The 23,823-nt window shown below is 42.1% G+C and overlaps 1 long non-coding RNA gene across 1 annotated transcript in view; it reads left to right on the top strand.

Moving 5' to 3' along the window:
* Positions 1-10,444: 10,444 nt before the first annotated feature.
* The window catches only part of LOC134737909 (uncharacterized), an 81,085-nt gene continuing 67,706 nt past the window's right edge, over positions 10,445-23,823 (top strand). Inside the window, exons 1-3 of the long non-coding RNA XR_010123325.1 lie at positions 10,445-10,760; positions 19,464-19,575; positions 21,148-21,274. This is a non-coding gene — a long non-coding RNA (uncharacterized LOC134737909). The remainder of the gene's footprint in view (positions 10,761-19,463; positions 19,576-21,147; positions 21,275-23,823) is intronic.

Genomic DNA, 23,823 nt, shown 5'->3' on the forward strand with positions numbered 1-23,823 from the left:
CTTCCTCTTTTACCAGCTGTGTCCTGCCGGGTATGGACAGGACAGAAGTCCAGCTGCAGAGCACCCAATTCTCTATCTGGAAGGGAAGAGGAATGCCTATCAGGCTGTTCTCCGTTAGCTGCTTATTCAGGAAGGAAGGATGGAGGGAGAAAATGAATGCAAAAACACTGCTTTAGGACTTTGGTGTTGTGTTTTGTTTTCAGTTTTGTTTTCCACAATTGCAAGAACGTTAGCCTTGCCTATTTAGCAGTAATATTTCCTTTACATTTTTCACAAGTTCCTTTTCAAGAGGTTCTCAGCTCATCCATTGGTGCAGTGCTAGATGTGAACAGTAAAAATAGGAGTTATTAAAGACAACGGTGACAGTGAATTCTGAAGGAGATGACTATCGTTTTCGATACTGTCCGTAGCAGATTATCTTGGTTACAAATGACCTCCAAACAGCGGTTCAGCTTGGACAGCTCCATAGGTGCCCCATTGTATATAGAGAGAGCTTGGGGCTTAAGTTCTAATTAATAGCGATTTTCTCTTGTCCCACCTCCTAATGTTGACTTAAAACAATACCAGTGTCACACAAGACTACACAGGTTGTTTCTGTTTACGTCAAGTAGACTGGCACCCCGGTGAAACACAACACAAAATCCACAACAAAAAATAAACACAGCCTTCATCTTGCTTCTTCTTTTTTACCTTGCCAGGCTCCTCTGATGAGAACCCCACCAGAGAGAATTTGCCTGTGTTCACGCACTGGCACAAGACTGAAATCTGTAGAATTTCTAATAGCACCAGAAGTGAACTTGGGGAGAAATGAGCCACAGAACCTTTGAGAAATGCTACCAGCATAGAATCTTCCCAGGGGTTTAGGTCTCTGCAGTAGGGGACTCTGTACCGCCAGAAATATGCTTTAAGCATCCACTCTGCCCCGATTTGAGCATGGTGCCTGGCCCATAGAGATGCCCAATCAATATAAACTGAATTGAAGTGAGTTCTGTTGAGTCAGAGTGGATGGGATAGTAAAAGGTAGAAAAAGTTGTGATGCTCTCTTCTTTGATTTTCAGATAGTCTAATAACAACAACAATAATAATTAATATCTATGAAGTGTTCACTATGGGACAGGCCTGTTTTCAAGCACTTTACATGCATTTTTTAAAAATTCATATAACATTCCCATGAAGTAGGTATTTTTAATATTTCCATTTTAGATAAGAAAGCTGAAGTTAAATCACTTTCCCAAGGTCATAAAACTAGCATGCAGGCTAGGCTTGGTGGCTCATATCTGTAATTCCAGCACTTTGGGAGGCCAAGGCAGGAGGATTGCTTGAACCTAGGGGTCCAAGACCAGCTTGGGCAATATTGTGAAATCTTGTCTCTACAAAAATAAAAATTAAAAAATTAGCCAGGTGTAGTGCATACCTGTAGTTCTAGCAACTAAGGAGGCTAAGTTGGGAGAAGGTGGGAGAATCACCTGAGCCTGGGAGGTCAAGGCTGCAGTGATCACGCCACTGGACTCTAGCCTGAGCAACAGAATAAGACCCTGTCTCCCCTGGCACAGCGGCTCACGCCTGTAATCCCAACACTTTGGGAGGCTGAAGCGGGTGGATTGCTTGAGGTCAGGAGTTCAAGACCAGCCTGACCAACATGGTGAAACCCCATCTCTACTAAAAATACAAAAATTAGCTGGGCATAGTGGCAGGTGCCTGTAATCCCAGCTACTCGGGAGGCTGAGGCAGGAGAATTGCTTGAACCCAGTGAGAGGTGAAGCCAGCTGGACTTCCTGGGTCAAGTGGAGTCTTGGAGAACTTTTCTGTCTAGCAAGAGGATTGTAAAATGCACCAATCAGCACTCTGTAGCTAGGATTGTAAAACGCACCAATCAGTGCTCTGTAGCTAGCAAGGGGATTGTAAAATGCACCAATCAGCACTCTGTAAAAACACACCAATCAGCACTCTGTAGCTAGCAAGGGGATTGTAAAATGCACCAATCAGCACTCTGTAAAAATGCCTCAATCACCACTCTGTAGCTAGCAAGAGGATTGTAAAATGCACCAATCACTGCTCTGTAAAACACACCAATCAGCAAGATCCTAAAAGTAGCCAATCACAGGGAGGATTGAAAAAAGGGCATTCTGATAGGACAGAAACAGAACATGGAAGGAGACAAATAAGGGAATAAAAGCTGGCCACCCCAGCCAGCAGCAGCAACCCACTCGGGTCCCCTTCCATGCTGTGGAAGCTTTGTCCTTTTGCTCTTCACAATAAACCTTGCTACCACTCACTCTTTGGGTCTATGCCATCTTTAAGAGCTGTAACACTCACCTTTAAGAGCTGTAACACTCACCGTGAAGGTCTGTGGCTCCGTTCTTGAATTCAGTGAGACCATGAACCCATCAGCAAGAACCAACTCCGGACACACCAGGAGGCAGAGGTTGCAGTGAGCCGAAATCGTGCCATTGCACTCCAGCCTGGGCTACACAGCGAGACTCTGTCTCAAAAAAAAAAAAAAAAAGTTTGAGACCCTATCTCAAAAACAAAAAAAAGGGTAGGTGTGGTGGCTCACACCTGTAATCCCAGCACTTTGGGAGGCCAAGGTGGGCAGATGACCTGAGGTTGGGAGTTCGATACCAGCCTGACCAACATGGAGAAACCCTGTCTCTACTAAAAATACAAAATTAGCTGTGTGTTGTTGCACGTGCCCATAATCCCAGGTACTCGGGAGGCTGAGGCAGGAGAATCATTTGAACCCGGGAGGCAGAGGTTGCAGTGAGCCAAGATTGTGCTATTGCACTCCAGCCTGGGCAACGAGCAAAACTCTGTCTCAAAAAAAAAAAAAAAAACCACCACCACCAACAAAAATCTAGCATGCAGTAGAATTGGAGCCCCAACAGTCTGACTCTGGAGCCATTCACTATTCCACTGTCTCTCAAATGGAGCATTTTAGGGGCCTGAGTTTTTTATGAGAGGTAGTATATCTATACAGCATCCTGAAGAAATTATGGAGTTTGCACCCTAACAAACATGTATGTATTTATAGAAGATGTTATTCGTACTGTTAAATCATATGTATATATATACAATATATTTTATCTATATTTCTACAAACTAATCAGCAACATGTGATAGTGACACTAGTTTGAGCAATTTTTTATAATTAGTGAAGTACATTTAAGCATTTATTGAAGGATAATATACCTACAGAAAAATGTACATATGTGTATAGCTTGATGAGTTTTCACAAACTGGAATACACTCATGCATCCACCTCCCAGAACAAGAAACAAAACATTCCCAGTACTCCAGAGACCCGGTCGAGTCTCTCCCTCCCCTAGGTGCAACCTCTATCCTGACTTCTGACACCATAGATTACTTAGCAATGGGAAATTTTAAAATCTTTTTCTTATTTTCAGGGACTTGCTATGTTTCCCAGGCTGATCTTGAACTCTTGGCCTCAAGCCAGCCTCCTGCCTTGGCCTCCCAAAATGCTCAGATTACAGGCATGAGCCACCGTGCCCGGCCAGAAAATTTTTAATGTGGGAAAATTGTCAAAGTTCATCAAGAAGCCTCAGTTTCGGCCGGGTGTGGTGGCTCACGCCTGTAATCCCAGCACTTCAGGAGGCTGAGGGGGGGCAGATCACCTGATATCAGAAGTTTAAGACCAGCCTGGCCAACATGGTGAAACACCAACTCTACTAAAAATACAAAAATTAGCTGGGCATGGTGGCGCGCGTCTGTAATCCCAGCTACTCAGGAGGCTGAGGCAGGAGAATTGCTTGAACCCGGGAGGCAGAGGTTGCAGTGAGCCGAGATTGCGCCACTGCACTGCAGCCTGGGCGACAGAGTAAGACTCTGTCTCAAAAAAAAAAAAAGAAAGTAAGGTGCCAACTTCACATTATAAGATAAACCTAAAACAATAAATATAAGAGAAATCAATCATTGAGTTCCGTTCCTTGAGGTTACATCATTCGGATCCACCGCCTTCTTGTGGAGATCCAGAAGTGCCCCTTCAGATACCTGTGAGAATGGACTGGGAATGAGGAAGGGGTTGGCATACACTTATCTAAGCCCATTTGTAAATAAAGCAAAAAGCAATTTAAAGGGGAGTCTCTGGTAGGGTTTTGTTGTTGTTGTTTTTGAGACGGAGTTTCACTCTTGTTGCCCAGGCTGGAGTGCAATGACGCAATCTCAGCTCAACCTCTGCCTCCCGGGTTCAAGCGATCCTTCTGTCTCAGCCTCCCGAGTAGCTGGGATTACAGGCATGTGCCACCATGCCCGGCTAATTTTGTATTTTTAGCAGAGACGGAGTTTCTCCATTTTGGTCAGGCTGGTCTCAAACTCCAGACCTCAGGTGATCTGCCCGCCTCAGCCTCCCAAAGTGCTGGGATTACAGGTGTGAGCCACCGTGCCTGGCTGTGGTAGGTTTTTACACATGGATAAGACTATCCAAAATGCCTTCTAATATTCAAGCATCGGATGTATTGCTATGTTTGGGAGCCTCTGAGCCCCCTTCTAAGAATTTTCACAAGGAGCTGGGCAGCGAGAGTGGCAGCCATGTTGGTACAATGTGGCCTTGCCCCCAGTGTCATCTGATTGGACCAGAAAGAGACATCTGACTCAGGCTGGCCAATTAGATCATCTACCCCAAGAATTTTTCACTGGAGAGAAAGGATGCAAGTTAGTATAGGCTGGTCTCTTAAACTGAGGGCATCTCAACTGAAGAGCTTTGGCTTTGCATCACAGTCAAGAAGAAACACACAACACCAGACTGCAGAGAGAAGGAAGGAAGTAAACGTGTTGAGAGGCAGAGAGGAGGACCGCAAAGTAAGAGACCAGAGAAGACCATGGAGGCACAGAGAGGAGGACACTGGAGCAAAGTAGCTGACTTGACTTCTGCTGGTTTTCTGGTTTAGGTTCTGGTCAACCCATCATGAGACCCAGCTGTGCCTCTTATTTTTGGGCTCCTCAGATGATTGTAGACCTTCATACTATAACCTTCTTCAACACTTTGCTGTTGCTAGCTTGAAGGGCATCTGTTACTTGCTGTTTCAGAAACAATGGCTGCAAAATTCAGTGGCTTAAAACAAGAGCAACACTTACTTTTCTTACAGATCTGTAATTTGAGCAAGACTTAGCATGGACAGCTCGTTTCCACTCCAACTTGTTTTCAGCTGACAGCTTGAAGTATGGGGGCTGACACTGTATGACACTCACACATGCCTGATTCCTGGGTTGCAAAGACTCAAGCAGTTGGGGCTGGAAGAGTTGGGGCTGCATAGGAACCTCTCTGTTTCTCTGTGGTCTCTTTATCATGGTAGCTTCAGGATAGATGAACTTTCCCATGGAGGCTAAGGGCTCCAAATGCACAGGTCCCAAGGAGAGAGGGACAGGTGGAAGCCACATCGCCTTTTAGTACCCAGCCTCCGAAGCCATGCAATGTCATTTGATCTCATTCTATTTGTGGAAGCAATTACAAAGATCCACCTTGGTTGGGGGACCCCATCTCTCAGTGAAGGAATGTCAGCATCACATTTTTTTTTTTTTTTGAGACAGAGTTTTGCTCTTGTTGCCCAGGCTGGAGTGCAGTGGTGCAATCTCAGTTTGCTGCAACCTCTGCCTCCCGGGTTCAAGTGATTCTCCTGCCTCAGGCCTCCCAAGCAGCTGGGATTACAGGTTCCTGCCACCATGCCCTGCTAATTTTTTGTATATTTAGTAGAGATGGGGTTTCACCGTGTTAGCCAGGATGGTCTTGATCTCCTGACCTTGTGATCCGCCCGCCTCGGCCTCCCAAAGTGCAGAGATTACAGGCGTGAGCCACTGCGCCCGGCCAGCATTACATTTTAAAATGAGCATGTGGCCAGAATGTATATTAGGTGTCCATCTTGGAAAATACAATCGGTGATACTTTTAAACAAACAAATGTTGATTAACTTGTGGATTAATTAGCTGAGTATGGTGGCACATGCCTGAAGTTCCAGGCTAAGGTGAAAGGATCACTTGAGCCCAGGAGATCAAGGCTGCAGTTAGCTATGATCGCACCACTGCACTCCCGCCAGGGTGACAGAGTGAGACCCTGTCTCAAAAAAGAAAAAGGAAAAAGAAAAAAAAATGTGGATTAATCCCAAAAAATAAAAAAGGCGTTAGAATTCCTAGAAAATTATCAGTGTTGTGATGGGAAATGGGTTGGTGGGTGTAATAATAATTCTTTCTTTATCCTCCTGCTCTGAATTGATGAACATCAGACTCATCCGTAGGTAGTGTCACTGAGTTCTATCCAAGAAGCAGCATTTTAAAAATGACTGGTCTTTCGTTCTGTAATTGTCCTATGTTTTATTTTACTACATAATTTGGCATGAATCAAGTTCAAATCCCTTGTTATTTGTAATGAAAGGTTTCTAGTCATCTTGTTTTCAGATGTTACTTGTAAGCATGTATTAGTTCGTTCTTGAATTGCTATAATAAAATACTGGAGGCTGGGTGTGGTGGCTCAGGCCTGTAATCCCAGCACTTTGGGAGGCCAAGGTGGGTGGATCACGAGGTCAGGAGATCGAGACCCTCCTGGCTAACACGGTGAAACCCTGTCTCTGCTAAAAAATACAAAAAATTAGCCAAACGTGGTGGCAGGCGCCTGTAGTCCCAGCTATTCGGGTGGCTGAGGCAGAAGAATTGTTTGAACCTGGGAGGCAGAGGTTGCAGTGAGCCCAGATTGCGCCACTGCACTCCAGCCTAGGCAACAGAGCGAGACTCTGTCTCAAATAAATAAGAGAGAAAGAAAGAGAGAGAGAGAGGAAGGAAGGAAGGAAGGAATGAAGGAAGGAAAGAAAAAGACTGGAGACTGGGTAATTTATAAAGAAAATAGGTTTCATTGGTTTATGATTTCACAGGCTGTATAGGAGGCAAGGTGGTTTCTGCTTCTGGGGAGCCCTCAGAAAACTTACAATCATGGCAGAAGGTGCGGAGAGAAAGCAGACACACCTTACATGGCTGGAGCAGAAGCAAGGGCTGGGGGTGGGGGAGGTGCTACACACTTTTTTTTTTTTTTGAGACGGAGTCTCACTCTGTCACCCAGGCTGGAGCGCAGTGGCGCAACCTCAGCTCGCTGCAAACTCTGCCTCCGTGGTTCTCCCCATTCTCCTGCCTCAGCCTCCCGAGTAGCTGGGACTACAGGCGCCCGCCACATCACCCGGCTAATTTTTTGTATTTTTAGTAGAGACTGGGTTTCACTGCATTAGCCAGGATGGTCTCAATCTCCTGACCTCGTGATCCACCCGCCTCGGCCTCCCAAAGTGCTGGGATTACAGGTGTGAGCCACTGCACCCAGCCAGATGCTACACACTTTTAAATGACTAGATCTCATGATAACTCACTATCACAAGAACAGCCCGGAGGGGATGGTGCTAAAGCATTCATGAGAAACTGCTCCCATAATCCAATCACCTCCTACCAGGTCCCACCTGCAACATTGGGGGTTACAGTTTGACATGAAATTTGGGAAGGGACACAGATTCAAACCTTATCAAAACATACCCTTTCTTGTTTGTATGAGAAGCAAGAAATGAGGTTTCCCTCCAACTGGACCCTTCTCAATCTCCTCATAAATAATCCAGATTTTCAGGATTCAAAATACTTCAGAGCTATAAAGTAGGGACTGCTGAAAGATGTATTAACTCCTCCAGGCCTCCTAGATGCTATTTAAAATGTTATTGCTTCATATCCCGTAATAGAAGCTGAAATCTTATTGATGGCCTTTCTCCTGATTGTTTGTATGTGGAGGGTGAAGGTTTGGAAATAAAGAGTTAGTGAACTAGAACAGGACACTGAATTAACTCTTTCAGCAAGGCTTAAAATAAAGGAGTTTAGTCTTATGAACTCTAAAGCCTGAAAGATACTGAAGCTTCCAGAATGAATCAGTAGCTAAGACAGTGTTATTAGATGCAATAATTACTGGAGGGGTGAAAACCTTGTTGACGCTGACTGAAAATAGGTACATTTAATACTTCTTTTATAGCAACATTTCCAATACTGTACTAATGTGAATATTAACCTAGTGTCTGTGTATTAAAATATGCACATTCTGGTTATATAGGAGAAACTTCAAACAGCCATCTTTTTATTATTAATAAAAGATTAATCAGGTTTATGTTAACATCTTCAATTCGTAGATTGGTATGTTTGCAATAGGGAAAGAAATGAGACCATCAATGGCTAGTTTAAAAAATTCTACCTATAATAATAAACAAATATGCATGAATATAGAGGCAGCCCAAATAGTAGGTATATTTTGGATCTGGTGTAACTAGATACATGGGAAGAAAGCCCTGATTTGTAGCATATGCCAAGCTATATGGTGCAAATATTTCTACCATTTTTTTTTTTTTGAGGCGGAGTCTCGCTCTGTCGCTCAGGCTGGAGTGCAATGGCGCTATCTCGACTCACTGCAAGCTCCGCCTCCCGGGTTCACGCCATTCTCCTGCCTCAGCCTCCCGAGTAGCTGGGACTACAGGCACCCGCCACCGCGCCCGGCTAATTTTTTTTGTATTTTTAGTAGAGACGGGGTTTCACCGTGTTAGCCAGGATGGTCTCGATCTCCTGACCTCGTGATCCGCCTGCCTCAGCCTCCCAAAGTGCTGGGATTACAGGCGTGAGCCACCACGCCCGGCTTCTACCGTGTTTGACTTCTGGCTACCACATGGCATCACAGAATGCAAAGTTGGGAGGAGATACACCCAGTTGGTTCTGTGAGATGTATGAGCGAGTCCTACATCATTGTTTATAATTCTTGGAAAGCCAGTTGGGTGGTAGGTACTTGGATAAGCCTTTTTATAATACTATAGGAAACAAGGGCAAATTTTATTGGCAAGGTCTGTGGCAGAGTCATGTAATGTGCATTGAATCTCCATTTACTCCCTGACAATTCTCATTGGCCAATGGACTGGGAGCAGAGATGAAAACATTTAAAGGTTGTGTTGCAACCCATCAGCCCTCTCTTCCCTTACTACTGTCATCAGAGAGGTCACATTCCCAATGGTGCATATACAAGATGGTGGAACCCATATCAACCTGGTTCCATGAATGTCTGTGTGGAGCCCAATGCCCATTCACCCACATTGGGTATGTATGATGCTTCAGTTTGCTACCACTGCCTAACAAGCTATCCCATACAAAATGGTTTAAAACAGCAATTTGTTGTTACTTCTCCAATTTTGTGAGTTGGCTGGGCTCACCTGAGGAGTTCTTACAGTCTCACTTAGAGTCTGTCCTGTGGTTGTGGTCAGATGGTGCCTGGGTCTCGGGTGCTTAGGAAGCTTGACTGTGATTGAACTAAAGATGCTTCTTTGCTTATGTCTGGCACTTTGGTGCTCCTCTGCATAGAGGTTCATTCTCCAGATATTTTATATTGTGAATGGTTCCAAATGCAGTATCAGGAAGTGCCCAGATTTCTAAGGCACTGGGGAGAGCCACAGTGTCACTTCTGCCACACTTATTTCTGCACACTTCCTTGTTTAAAGTGAGTCATGAGATCGTGCGGAGTCAGAGTGGGAAATAACTTTCCAAGGGTGTGATTACCAGGAGGGAAGAGTCATTGGGAGCCCTTTTTGGAGACTAGCTACCACATACCATGAGTAAGAAACCAACCTTTGTCATGTTAAGCCACTTAGATTTCAGGGTTAATTTGTTTCCTTGGCAAAAACCTAGCCTAATCTGATTAATCCAGAAATTGGTACTGTATTAGTGATGATAAGCTAGAAAAAACAAACCCCCAAATATCTGTGGCTTAACACATAGTCCCCTGGGGATCTGATGACTCTCCAGTACTGCGGCCTTCTAATGATGACTCAGGGGTCCACGCTGCTTGCCTTTTGTTGGTTCACCATCCAGAACATGTGACTTCTAGCTAACTGGTGCAGAGGAAAGAGATCCTGGGGACTGATAGGTCTTCAGTACCTATTGACCAAAACTAGTCATGTGCCCCCTCACTCCAGCTACAAACAGGCTGAGAAATTGTGGGGAGCATGTGGGCATTTGGTGATTAGTAAATGTCTTGGTCATAATGTTATGTGGGATTCTTGGCCTCTTTTTTTCCTCCCTTCCCCGTATCTCATCCTCTGTAAGAAATTTAAAAGAAAGAAACAGATAGACAGAGAGAAGGAAGGAGGGAAAATAGGAGGGAGGGAGGAAGAAAGGAAGGAATGAATGAGGCAGGAAGGGAGAAAAAATGGAAGGAAGAATACCGGAAGGAATTTGCTCTATAGGATGTAAAATGCAACCAATAAAACTACTAACAAAACAATACTATCAACAGATACTGCTAAATAAAAACTACTAACAAAGAACTGTAATAGCAGAGGCTTTCACTGTGTTTTTAACCTGTTTCATTTTTCTTTTTAATCAGCAATGATAAGGAAACTAAACTGGATTAAGTGCTATCATCTTGGAGGTGCAAAGGCAAACAAGGAGAAAGAAGTGATTGAAGAGCACTTCAGAAAGCTTGGTACATTCAAATCAGCAGGGCTTGATTACTCGCATCCCAGGACACTTAAGGAATTGGCAAATATAATTGCAAGACCACCAGCCTTTATTTTAGAAAATGAAGGTTGGACAGAAGAAGGTCCTGACAAGTAGAATCAGCAGATGGAGTACCTGTTTTTTAAAACAGGGAAAAGGACAGCTGTAGTAATTATAGACTATTCAGCTTATCTTGGATACCTGGGAAGATACAAGAGCAAATCATCAAACAATCAATTTGCAACCACCTAGAAGAGTACAAGGTACTGGGTCGTAATCAACATGATTTTGTGAAGTGCAAATTATGCCACACCAATTTAATTTTATCTATGATAGAGTGATGAGCCTGGCAGAAGAGGGGAAAGCAATATCTACAACTGGACTTCAATAAGGTTTTTAATTTTTATTTTTTTATTTAAAATATTCCATTTCCTGGCATTTTCAGCATCAATCTTCTGAGAGGATGCTACTTGAACAGCAGTTGGGTAGGCATGATTCCGGGTAAAACACTGAAAATGGTAAAAACAAGGATTCTACTCCAGGTTGACATAGTTATTAGTAGTAGTTATTATTATTATTATTATTTTATTTTTTATTTATTTATTTTTTTGAGACGGAGTCTCGCTCTGTCGCCCAGGCTAGAGTGCAGTGGTGCAATCTCTGCTCACTGCAGTCTCTGCTTCCTGGGTTCATGCCATTCTCCTGCCTCAGCCTCCCGAGTAGCTGGGACTATAGGTGCCCGCCACCATGCCCAGATAATTTTTTGTATTTTTAGTACAGACAGGGTTTCACTGTGTTAGCCAGGATGGTCTCGATCTCCTGACCTCATGATCCGCCTGCCTCGGCCTCCCAAAGTGCTGGGATTACAGGCGTGAGCCACCGTGCCTGGCCATTGTTATTATTATTTTAATCAATTGATGTAGACAAAGATGACAGTAGTGAGGTGAAGATGGCATTCTCCATCACTGATGAGAAATATGACAGAAAATAGGAGATGTAAAAACCCATTTAAGGGGTCCAACAACTAAGTAATATGAGATCCAGAAGTGGAGAACAGACAAAATGGTATAAGGGACATTACTCGAGAAATTATATAAGAAAATTTCCCAGAAAAGGACACATTTTTACATTAAAATAACCCTCTAAGTGCCAACTGTGATAAATGGGGAAGATAACCCACTTGGACATAATTTTGTAAAATTTTAGAACTCTAAGAATAAACAAAATTTTTGAAAGCTTTCAGAAGGAAAAATTAGGCCACCTATAGAGGAATGTAAATTGAACAGCCAAATTCTCATTAACATCTCTGGCTGCTGGAAAATAATAGAGTAGTCCTTTCAGTTCTGGGGGAAATTAAATTTGAAACTAATTTACATATCCAGCCTACCTATCAATCAACTGTGAGGGTAGAATGTTGGTGTTTCATACAAACCAGGACTTGTAAAATTTACTTGGAAGGACTCCTTTTTTAAGTTATTCGAGCATGTATTCCAGCAGGATGAAGAAGTTATCGAAGAAAGATTAAGGCAAGGAATCTTTCTAACACAAGAAAGAAAAGTAGTGTGTGATTAAAAAAAAAAAAAAAAATCATCCATTTTGAAGTAGGAGGACAAAGAATGCCAAAGAGAAAGACTCTGGGACAAAAGAGTTGCATGTAGTCCATAGTGTTACTAGGAGAACAACAACAACAAAAGTTTTAGTATAAGATAAACTATATATTTAGTCAATAAAAAGGCAATTAATAATTCCAGAAAAACAAAAAGCCAATTGAGTATGTTATGGCCCAATTTAGAAGAATAACATATAATTTTCAGTAATTTAGGGAGTGTAAGAAAAAGACTAGTACATGGTGCTAAGACATTTTTCATTGAATATATGTAGGATATGATAAACATATGAAGATATGACACTGCCCTCATAGAAAGGAAAATTGCATTCCTAATATGCTACCTAGTTCAGCAGTGCACAATACTGATGTAGCCTTACTAATGTAATTACTTTTTGTTGTTGTTGTTTTAACTACAGTCACCATCCTGTATATTAGATCTTTAGAATGTGTTCATCTTCTAAGTTAAAGTTCATCCTTTACAGTCAACTTAAGGACAAAGAAAGGAAGATCTTGATTATTTTGCAAAAAAAGGCAAGCATTATTCTTCATAATATAAAAGTATAGCTGACAAAAGGTGGGAAGTGGAAAGTTAAGGAAATATGAAGAGAAAGATAGTATCATAGATACCTGCAACTTCTATAATCTGAAGTCAGGATACCGACTCAATGTTTTGGAATGAAAAATTGATGTGTAACATACTATTTTAAGTTAAAGGGTAACCACAACAAAACTTAAAAATAATGACATAACTACCTAACACTGAAGGAATTGGGAGGAAGAAGAAAACATAAATGAGCTAAATTCTTATCTTTTATACCTGGAGACCATTAGATAACCAAGAAATTGGAAAGAACAGTGATTTTTCCAAACACTTCATATATTCAAAGCATGCATAATTCATGAGTAGTTTTTTTATAGGCAGATCTGTATGGTCATGGGGGTATAATCTCAGAGCACAGGTGCAGACAATCTCTGTAGCATAAGGACACATTGTGTTACGAATGATCTTGCAGCCATAGCATTTTTTCCATTTCATTATCCATGCCCAGTTATAAGATTGTATTTGCAAACTTAAAGTTGTATTTGCTTTAATACTCGCTTAAATTTTCCCGGAATTATCTTTGATATTTCACAGAGTACTGTCTCCAAAATTTAATAGCTTGGTACATGGCCATGTGGCCTTTATCTAGTGTTTTATTGTCTCTGACTTCTGTACCAAAAGAATATATTTTCAAGATTGGGTTATTGTTCTCACTGAATTAAATGCTCACTGGAACTTGCTCCTTAGATGACCTTGTTATAGAATAAAAACTATTTAAAAATTATAACTCTAAAAATAATAGGCCGGGGGTGGTAGCTCACACCTCTAATCCTGGTACTTTGAGAAGTTGAGGTGGGAATATCACTAGAGCCCAGGAGCTTGAGACCAGCCTGGGCAACAAAGTAAGACTTCACCTCTACAAAATATTATTATTATTTTTTATTTAAAGAACTTTTTTTTTTTTTTTGAGACAAAGTTTTGCTCTTGTTGCCCAGGCTGGAGCACAATGGTGCGATCTCAGCTCACTGCAACCTCCGCCTCCTGGGTTCAAGTGATTCTCCTGCCTCAGCCTCCTGAGTAGCTGGGATTACAGGCATCCGCCACCACATCTGGCTGATTTTTATATATTTAGTAGAGATGGGGTTTCACCATGTTGACCGGCCTGGTCTTGAACTTCTGACCTTAGGTGATCCACCCACCTCGGCCTCCGAAAGTGCTGGGATTACAGGCGTGAACCACTGTGCCTGGCCCCTTAAATACATTTTTAAATAATTGAGACAAGCTATGATCATGCAGAGTGAGACACTGTCTTAAAAAATTAATTAATTAATTTAAAATTACAATTGAAATTAAAATAACAACATCAGCCAGGTGCAGTGGCTCACGCCTGTAATTGCAGCACTTTGGGAGGCCAAGGCAGGTGGATTACTTGTGGCCAGGAGTTCAAGACCAGCCTGACCAACATGGTGAAACCCCATTTCTACTAAAAATACAAAAATTAACTGAGCATGATGGCAGGCATCTGTAATCTTTGCTACTCAGGAGGCTGAGACATGAGAATCTCTTGAACCCAGGAGCTGGAGGTTGCAGTGAGCCAAGATCGTGCCATTGTACTCCTGCCTGGGCAACAGAATGAGTGAGACTCTATCTCAAATAATAAAAATAATAATAATAAGTTAACAACATAAAAGTCCATTGAACCACTTCTGGATTTAAATTTACATAACTTTTCAAAAACAGCATGGTCTACAACCCACTGTTAAATGATAGCAGGTGCAAGTAAAACCTCGTTGTAACTCAGTAAGTAGGGTCTACAATATTCAATTCCATAACATGTGATGCCAATTTAGTACAAAGTTAATGAAATGACTAAGATGATCCTGCTGCAAAAGGACAGGAGCCACTCACCAAACTCGTCATATCCAAATTCATGTTATCAAAGACCACACAATTACAAGTTCCATTGTACTTCTGATTACTAGCTAAAGTGTCATGCACATAGCCACAAAGATTAAGACAGTTGCCATTCTTACTGTCTCTTAGCTTTGAAATTGTGCAGCTTTTAAAAAATAACTTTTTATTTTTATTTATTTACTTATTTATCTAATTTTTTTTTTTTCGAGACAGAGTCTCCCTGTGTAGCCCAGGCTGGAATGCAATGATACCATCTTGGCTCACTGCAACTTCCGCCTCCCGGGTTCAAGCGATTCTCCTGCCTCAGCCTCCTGAGTAGCTGCAATTACAGGCGCATGCCACCACGCCCGGCTAATTTTTATATTTTTAGTAGAAATGGGGTTTCACCATGTTGGTCAGGCTAGTCTAGAGCTCCTGACATCATGATCCACCCGCCTCGGCCTCCCAAAGTGCTGAGATTACAGGCGTGAGCCACCAAGTCCAGCTTATTTATTTATTTTTGAGACAGAGTCTCGCTCCTGTCGCCCAGGCTGGAGTGCAGTGGCACAATCTTGGCTCACTGCAATCTCCGTCTCCCGGGTTCAAGCAATTCTCCTGCCTCAGCCTCCAAAGTAGCTGGAATTACAGGTGCCCACCACCATGCCTGGCTAATTTTTGTATTTTTAGTAGAAACAAGGTTTCACCATGTTGTCCAGGCTGGTCTTGAACTCCTGACCTCAGGTGATCCACCAGCCTTAGCCTCCCAAAGTGTTGGGATTACAGGCGTGAGCCACCGCACGCGGCCTAAAAAATTACTCTTGACAGGAGTTAAATGATTTCAAATTTTGCACAAAACTAGGACTTTCTTATTTTTAAAACATTTATTTTTATTTATTTATTTATTATTTATTTATTTATTTTTTGAGACGGAGTCTTGCTCTGTCGCCCAGGCTGGAGTGCAGTGGCGTGATCTCAGCTCATTGCAAACTCTGTCTCCTGGGTTCAAGCAATTCTTCTGCCACAGCCTCCCAAGTAACTGGGACTACAGGTGTGTGTAACCACATCTGGCTAATTTTTGTATTTTTAGTAAAGATGGCATTTCACCATGTTAGCCAGGTTGGTCTTGAAATCCTGACCTCAGGTGATCTGCCCACCTCGACCTTCCAAAGTGCTGGGATTACAGGCATGAGCCGCTGCGCCTGGCCTATTTTTTTATTTTTTATTTTTTATTTTTTTTAGACAGAGTCTCACTCTGTCGCCAGGCTGGAGTGCAGTGGCGTGATCTCAGCTCGCTACAACCTCCACCTCCCAGGTTCAAGCGATTCTCCTGCCTCAGCCTCCCAAGTAGCTGGGACTACAGGCACGCACCACTACGCCTGGCTAGTTTTTGTATTTTTAGTAGAGATGGGTTTCACCATGTTGGCCAGGATGGTCTTGATCTCTTGACCTCATGATCCGCCTGCCTCGGCCTCCCAAAGTGCTGGGATTACAGGCATGTGCCACAGCGCCTGGCCTATTTTTTTAATTTTTAAAAAAATTTTTTCAGAGGTGGGGTCTCACCATGTTGCCCAGGCTGGTCTTAAAAACCTGGGCTCAAGTGATCCTCCCACCTCAGCCTCCCAAAATATTAGGATTACAGGTGTAAGTCACTGTGCCTGCCAAAGCTGGGACTTTCTTACTAGGCCAGTTATACTATTTCAAATATTCATTATTCTTTGTTTGCTTGTTTTTGAGACAGGGTCTTGCTCTGTTGCCCAGGCTAAGTGCAAGTGGTACGATCAGGGCTCACTGCAGCCTTGACCTCCCAGGCTCAAGTGATCCTCCCACCTCAGCCTTCCAAGTAGCTAGGACTACAAGCACACACCACCATACCTAGCTAATTTTTTTTTTTTTTTTTTTTTTTTGTGGAGACAGTGTCCCTCTATGTTGCCCAGGCTGGTCTCGAACTCCTGCACTCAAGCTGGTCTCGAACTCCTGCACTCAAGCTATCCTCCCGCCTCAGCCTCCCAAAATGTTGGGATTACAGGCGTGAGTCACACCACTCTTAGCCTTGTTATTCCAACTTATGTAAAATATGAGCATATCATAAAAGAGCAGTATTTATTTTAAAGGTTTTGGGTGAGAGAGCCTCTTTACAACTAGAAAACTAAAAGCAGAAATGTTTAACAGAGGCCGGGCATGGTGGCTCATGCCTGTAATCCCAGCACTTTGGGGGGTCGAGGAGGGCAGATCACCTGAGGTTGGGAGTTCAAGACCAGCCTGACCAACATGGTGAAACCCCGTCTCTACTGAAAATACAAAAATTAGCCAGATGTGGTGGTGGGCGCCAGTAGTCGCAGCTACTCGGGAGGCTTAGGCAGGAGCATCACCTGGACCCAGGAGGCAGAGGTTGCAGTGAGCCAAGATAGCACCACTGCACTCCAGCCTGGGCAACAGAGCAAGACTCCATCCAAAAAAAAAAAAAAAAAAAGAAATGTTTAACAGAAAGTCTCACACAAACCCACAGCTAACATCATACTCTATGGGGAAAAGTTGAAAAGTTTTCCTCTAAGATCTGGATCAAGACAAGGATGTCCACTTCCATCACTTTTATTCAACATAGTCCTAGAACTGCTAGCCAAAGTAATTAGGCAAGAGAAAGAAATAAAAGACATCCAAATTGGAAAGGAGGAAATCAAATTCTCCCTGTTTGCAGGTGACATGATATTATGTATAGAAAACCCTAATGACTCCACCAAAAAAACTGTTAGAACTGATAAACCAATTTAGTAAAGTTGCAGGATGCAAAATCAACATACAAAAATCAGTAGTTTTTTTAATGCCAATAATGAACTATCCAAAAAAGAAATTAAGAAAATAATCTCATTTATAATAATTAATATATATAAATATATAAAATCTAGGAATACATTTAACCAAGGAGGTAAAATATCTCTACAATGGAAACTATAAAGCATTGATGAAAGAAATTGAAGAGGATACAAATAAATGGAAAGATATTCTGTGTTCATGGACTGAAAGAATTAATATTGTTAAAATGTACATACTACTCAAAGTGATCTACAGATTCAGTGCAATCCCTGTCGAACTTTAAATGACATTCTTCACAAAAATAGAAAAAAATCAATTCTCAAATTTGTATGGAACCACAAAAGTTCCCAGATAACCACAGCATTCTTGAACAAAAAGAACAAAACTGGAGACATCACACTGCCTGACTTCAAAATATACTATACAAAGCTATGATAACCAAAATAGCATGATGTTGGCATAAAAATAGACACGTAAATCAATGGCACTAAATAGGGAACACAGAAATAAATCCACACAGAGCCAGCTAATTTTCTGTGATGGTACCAAGAACATACATTGGAAAAAGGACAGTGTCTTCAATAAATGATGTGGGGAAAACTGAATGTCCATATGCAGAAGAATGAAACTAGACACCAACCTCTCACCATATACAAAAATCCACTCAAAATGGATTAAAGACTTAAATGTAAGATCTGAAACTATAAAACTACTGGAAAAAAAAAACATAAGGGAAATACTTCATGACATCGATCTGGGGAAAGATTTTTTTGGATGAGAACTCAAAAGCACAGCCAGGCGCAGTGGCTCATGCCTGTAATCCCAGCACTCTGGAAGGCCAAGGCAGGTGGATCACCTGAGGTCAGGAGTTCAAGACCAGCCTGGCCAACATGACAAAACCCCATCTCTACTAAAAATACAAAAAAATTAGCCAGGCATGGTGGTGAGTGCCTGTAATCCCAGCTACTTGGGAGGCTGAGGCACAAGAATCGCTTGGATCCGGGAGGCAGAAGTTGCAGTGAGCTGAGATTGCACCGTTGCACTCCAGCCTGGGCAACAGAGTGAGACTCCCTCTCAAAAAAAAAAAAAAAAAAAGCACAAGCAAAAATGGACAAGTGGAATTACATCAAACCAAAAAGCTTCTGCACGCAAAGGAAACAATCAACAGAGTGAAAAGACAACCTATAGAATGGGAGAAAATATTTACAAACTGTGCATCTGACAAGGAGTTAATATGCAAAATATATAAGGAATTCAACTCAATAGCAAAAAATAAATAATCCAATTTAAAAATGGGCAAAAGACCTTAATAGGTGCTTTTCAAAAGAAGACACACAAATGGCCAATAGGAAAAATGTAGGCCAGGCGTGGTGGCTCATGCCTGTAATCCCAGCACTTTGGGAGGCCTAGGCAGGTGGATCATGAGGTCAAGAGATTGAGACCATCCTGGCCAACATGGTGAAACCCCGTCTCTACTAAAAATACAAAAAATTAGCCGGGCATGGTGGTGGGCGCCTGTAGTCCCAGCTACTCAGGAGGCTGAGGCAGCAGAATGACGTGAACCCGGGAGGTGGAGCTTGTAGTGAGCTGAGATGGCACCACTGCACTCTCAAAAAAAAAAAAAAAAAAAAAAAATTAGCTGGGCATGGTGGTGGGCGCCTGTAGTCACTGCTACTTGGGAGGCTGAGGCAGGAAAATCGCTTGAACCCGGGAGGCAGAGGTTGCAGTGAGCCAAGATCGTGCCACTGCACTCCAGCCTGTTGACAGAGCAAGACTCCGTCTCAAAAAAAAAAGAAAGAAAAAAAGACTTCAAGGAAAATATTTGTTCTTGAGGAGCTAAAAAGATAACAAGATAAACACATGCAACTCTGCTTCTCTCTCTCTTTCTGTTTCTCTCTCTCTTGCATACCCTTCTATGTAAGGGAACAATAATTCTTTTCAACATCCTTTAATGGAAGCCACCTCCTGAACACACAATAGCTAAGAAAATCTGTTAAGTTTTAAAATTCATGACAATGACTGGTTTCTTAATTATGTAGGGAGAAACATTTTGAGACTGTCTTTGTATCTTGTTTTGGTGGTGATCATTTTTTTTCATTCCCGTGACTGCAGGAATATTGATCTCAGCGTTACTTTGACCATTAATGAATTATGATGGCAATAAGCAAAGATTCGCACCTCTAGCCTCCAGGGAGCTTAATCTTCTGCTACAACGTTTGCATTTGTAAGTCAGCACCTGTGTAATCTATATTCTATTTGTTATTCTCCTTTAATTATATATTGGTAGTGGTCCATTTGCAGGCTGGGAGCAACCAACTGGAGCATCAAAAAGATTATTAAAATATTGACTTTAAATTAAAAGGCCAAAAAGGGAACAAGACAGGGTTTGTTTCTACCCATTCCGTTATGATGGTTCAGGAACAATTATTTCCTTTCATCTCATGAAAAGTTTCAAGAATTGTACAAGGAACTCCCATATGCCCTTTACATTCATTCATTATTTATGTCTTGCCCCACTTGCTGTCTTGCTTTGTGTTGTCTATGTAAGCCATAGTTCAAATGTAAATTCAGATTTTCTAAATTGTTCCAATGATGTCCCAATAATTAATTATAAACTAATTTTTCCCCAGGTTAGGATCCAGTCTAGGATCATGCCTTGTACTGAGTTCCCATGTCTCCTTTGTTTCCTCTAATATGGAGAAATTTCTCCGCCTTTCTTAGTTTTCTTAATTTGACTTTTTTTTTTTTTTTTTTTTTTTTTGAGATGGAGTCTTGTTCTGTTGCCCAGGCTGGAGTGCAGTGGCACAGTCTTGGCTCACTGCAGCCTCTGTCTCCAGAGTTCAAGCAATTCTCCTGCATCAGCTTCACGAATAGCTGGGATTACAGGCATGCGCCACCATGCCTGGCTAATTTTTTGTATTTTTAGTAGAGATGAGGTTTCACCATGATGGTCAGGCTGAAGAACTCCTGACCTCAGGTGATCCATCTGCCTCGCCCTCCCAAAGTGCTGGGATTACAGGCATAAGCCGAGATCGCGCCATTGCACTCCAGCCTGGGCAACAAGAGCGAAACTCCGTCTCAAAAAAAAAAAAAAAAAAAAAAAAAAGTCGACCTTGATATTTTTTGCCTGGTCATGTATAGCTCTTTTTGGAATAAGAAAAGTATTTCTATTTTATACAAAAATGGAGTGTCTTTGGTTTAGTAAATTGGTAATGTGGCATAAAAATATCTTACAGGGGGATGAGTTATTCATCATTCGGTTCTAGATATTTTCTAATTTCTTTTGTGATTTAGTCTTTGTACCACAAGATATTTAAAACTAGGTCACTTAATTTGTGAATTTTCTTTCTTTCTTTCTTTTTTTTTTTTTTTTTTTGAGACGGAGTTTTGCTCTTGTCACCCAGGCTGGAGTGCAATGGTGCGATCTCCACTCACTGCAACCTCCACCTCCCGGTTTCAAGCAGTTCTCCTGTCTCAGCATCCTGAATAGCTGGAATTACAGGCTCATGCCACCACGCCCGGCTAATTTTTGTATTTTTAGTAGAGGTGGGGTTTCATCTTATTGGTCAGGATGGTCTCGAACTCCTGACTTCAGGTGATCCGTCCACCTCGGCCTCCCAAAGTGCTGGGATTACAGGCATTAGCCACCGCACCGGGTCAATTTGTGAATTTTCTAGTTACCTTTTTCCTAACGGTTTCTTTCTTTCTCTCTTTCTTTCCTTCCTTCCTTCCTTTCCTTTCCTTCCTTCTTTCTTTTCTTTTCTTTTCTTTTCTCTCTCTCTCTCTCTTTCGACAGGGTGTCTCTCTACTGCTCAGGCTGGAGTGCAGTGGTGCAATCATAGCTCACTGCAGCCTCGACTTCCTGGACTCAGGTGACCCTCTCGCCTGAAACCATACTCCCCCTCAAGTAGCTGAGACTACAGGTACGTACCACCACACCCAACTAATTTTTATTTTTTGTGGAGACGGGATCTTGCTTTGTTGCCCAGGCTGGTCTTGAATTCCTGGCCTCATGCGACCCTCCCTCTGCCTCCCAATGCACTGGGAGCCACCGTGTCCAGCCCTGTATTTCTTTTACAAGTGATGTTTTAGCATAATTCTGTGAAGCCCAGGGACAGATTCTGTATGATTTCAGTAATGTGAAAGTTGTTCAGACTTGCTTTGTTGTCCAGCATACATCAATTTCATAAATGTTCCAAATACACTTGAAAAGGAAATGTTTTCTGTGGTTGTTGGTGGGAACGTTCCTCTTGTCAATTGTGTCAAGTTTATTAACCTTGTTCAAGCCTTCTGTATTGTTAATGATTTGCTTATTTTTTGCTTGTTTTGAGTGTTTGCTTATTCTATCATTTATTGAGAGAGGGGTGTTAAAATCTCTCACGGAAAGTATGACTTCATTTCTTTCTTCAGTTTTTGCTATAAATATTTTGAGGCTAGGATATTAGGATGAATTCAAATTTAGAATTCTTATCTCTTCTGGTAAACTTAACCTTTTTCTCATAATAAAGTTTTCCTATTTATCTCTAGCGATACTTTCTGCCGTAACCACTAATTTAATATTAATATAGCTACACCTTCTTTATTCTGGTTAATGCTTGCATCCGGTTTTTTGTTTGTTTGTTTTCGTTTTGTTTTGTTTTTTGAGATGGAGTCTCGCTCTGTCACCCAAGCTGGAGCGCAGTGGCGCCATCTCGGCTTACCGCAACCTCCACCTCCTGGGTTCCAGCGATTCTCCTGCCTCAACCTCCCGAGTAGCTGGAGTAGCTGGGATTACAGGCACTTGCCACCACACCCAGCTAATTTTTGTATTTTTAGTAGAGATGGGGTTTCACCATGTTGGCCAGGCAGGTCTTGAACTCCTAACCTCAGGTGATCCGCCTGCCTTGGCCTCCCAAAGTGCTGGGATTACAGGCATGAGGCACCGTGCCCGGCCCATCCTTTTTTTATCCTTTTCCTTTTCCTATCCAATTACTTTCAATCATTTTGAACATTTTATATGGCTTTCCGTAATTTTTTTTTTTTTTTTTTTGAGACGGAGTCTTGCTCTGTCACCCAGGCTGGAGTGCAGTGGCGCAATCTCGGATCACTGCAAGCTCCGCCTCCCGAGTTCACTCCATTCTCCTGCCTCAGCCTCCCTAGTAGCTGGGACTACAGGCGCCCGCCACCATGCCCGGCTAATTATTTTTTGTATTTTTAGTAGAGACAGGTTTTCACCGTGTTAGCCAGGATGGTCTCGATCTCCTGACCTCCTGATCCGCCCACCTCGGCCTCCCAAAGTGCTGGGATTACAGGTGTGAGCCACCGCCCCCAGCCTTCTTAATTTTTTAATATTTCCTTTACATGTATTTTCGCTGATTTTTAAAAATTAAATTATAGACATTGTGAATATTCAAACCAACGTACCTCCAAAAATAATTCCTTAATATCATCTAACACCAAGCCCACACTCAGCTAACTCCAGTTGTTTATAACGTGACTTTTAGAACTGTGTGTGTTGGCCAGGCGCAGTGGCTCGCGCCTGTAATCCCAGCACTTTGGGAGGCTGAGGTGGGCAAATCACGAGGTCAGGAGTTCGAGACCAGCCTGGCCAATATGGTGAAACGCCATCTCTACTAAAAATACAAAAATTAGCCGGGCATGGTGGTGCATGCCTGTAGTCCCAACTATTCCGGAGGCTGAGGTAGAGAATTGCTTGAACTAGGGAAGTGGAGGTTGCAGTGAGCCAAAATCGTGCCACTACACTCCAGCCTGGGCAACAGAGTGAGACTCCATCTCAAAAAGAAAGAAAGAAAGAAAAAAGAACTGTGTGTGTCATTGCATTTAACTGTATGGCTCTTAGTCTTTTGAAATCTAAAATAAGCTAACTTAATTGATAAATTGTTATGTCAGGAGTGACCATAGGAAATGAAACAGATATTTAAAAAATCACTCTTAAAAATATATAAGGAATATATTCAGCACATCCCCTTTATAAGAAAAATCAGAAAGATAGAGAAAGTAGAAATAAGAAAATAAATATTTTTATGGCTTTTACCAATTGTGAGCATGACTACCTTCCTGATACATTTATCTCTGTCTAGCTCCTTATCTGTCAATACTTTTACAAGGTAAGACCATTCTGTATGTAATTCTGCATGTAATTCTGTATGTAATTCTGTAGGCAGTTTTATATCTTGCTTTGTATCTTTAAAATTAATATGATTATAATTTTTTTTAAGAGACAGGCTCTCACTTTGTTGCCCAAGCTAGGCTGGAGTGCTGTGGCATGATCATGGTTCACAACAGCCTTGAACTCCTGGATTTAAGTGATTCTCCTGCTTCAGTCTTCCAACTAGTTGGAACTACAGGTGCATACCACTGCACCTAGCTTATTAAAAAAAATGTTTTTATAGAATGGGATCACTTGCATTGTTACCCAGGCTGGTCTCAAACTCCTGGCCTCAAGCTATCCTCCCACCTCAGCCTCCCAAAG

This window comes from Pongo pygmaeus, chromosome 13, assembly GCF_028885625.2.
Source record: "Pongo pygmaeus isolate AG05252 chromosome 13, NHGRI_mPonPyg2-v2.0_pri, whole genome shotgun sequence".
NCBI classification, from domain to species: Eukaryota; Metazoa; Chordata; class Mammalia; order Primates; family Hominidae; genus Pongo; species Pongo pygmaeus.